Source organism: Morone saxatilis, unplaced genomic scaffold (genome assembly GCF_004916995.1).
Source record: "Morone saxatilis isolate NCDOM2014 unplaced genomic scaffold, NCSU_SB_2.0 Contig15, whole genome shotgun sequence".
Taxonomy (NCBI): Eukaryota; Metazoa; Chordata; class Actinopteri; family Moronidae; genus Morone; species Morone saxatilis.
Window position 1 is genome coordinate 20,979,406 of NW_023339707.1, and position 1,340 is coordinate 20,980,745.

Sequence of the window (1,340 nt, forward strand, 5' to 3'; positions counted from 1 at the left end):
GGAAGGGAAGGGAAGGGAGGGAGGTGGGGGTGCAAATGTTAACGGAAGGTCTAACGTTAATTATCTTTATGCTTCACACTCGGCAGGGGATGTTGCGCGGAAAAAACGCGTGATTGGAGGCTCCCTGCGCCTTCCTCTCGTCAAATCACAATGAAGTTCTCTGATCAATCCGTTCATTTTTGGGGGGCTTAAATCACAAAAGGCAATGCAGTAACCACTGAAGGTGGGCGCACACGTGTCTGTGTGTGTTAAACGTATGACCGGTGCAACATGAAGAAAACGGGGCAGAGGCGCACACAAAGAGAAAAAAACAAGCGCTTACAACAGGGGCTGCAATCTGCTGGATGAATAAAGGATGCTGTGTACCTACTGCGTGTGCAGCTTATCGAGCTGAATCTATAGGCACATATGAATGACCCCCCCTCTCCACCACCACCATCCATCCATCCATCCCCTCCTCCCTCCCTCCCTCACCTCCCTCCAGCCTGTCACATAGCCACAGGCACAGAGCATTGCGCTATAGCATCCCTGTACTCACTCAGCTCAGAGATTTTGGGAGGCGCAGCGTCAACCCCTGGTCGCTTCCTTCTTGCTTCCGCTCGGACCAGGCGCTCCCCGCGAGCATAATCAATCACAGGCGATAGTTTGGCTTTCTTGGGCTTCAGAAAACACGAATGCAGCATATTGCATGTGACATCCTCTGAAGGCGCCCGCTGACCCGCTTGTGCGCCCTGTCCGCGCTCCTCTTGCTCCCCAGCCAGAAGGGAGGCTGGGAAGGTGTCTGACCTGAACTATCTGCTGCTGCTGCCGCCCGCCGCCGCCGCTGTATCTCCAGTGTTATCTCCAAGTGCCAGGTTTCTCCTCCACAGTCCCTCAAGCCCCCTCCATCTGTACTCGCATCCCCTCGGCTCAGCTACTGTGCTTCCATGTGACACAGGCAGAGCTGGAGACCCCCCAATTTTGTATGTGTGTGTGTTTTGATTCTGGCGCCATCCCTCGGAGGGACGGGGAAGTGCGGGTGATGAATGGGCTGAAAGAGAGAGAGAGAGAGAGGATTTCTCAGTCCTTGTTGCGTAAAGGTGCATGGGGCTCTGGGTAATTTCAGAGGCAGATTAGAGACATTTGGAGTCTGTATACTGCAATCTGGACGCTCAGTGGTCCAAATTAAAGCCAGCACCTTCTTCTTTCTGCACAAGGAATATAAAGTGAACATGACCTGTTGAAATGATCAGGCTTTTTAAATGAAGATTTTCTGTAACATATAGTTAATATATGAGCAGGAGATGATGTACTGACACTGACTTTATTCAAATGAGTCAAAGAAAGCTACAACAGGTCAA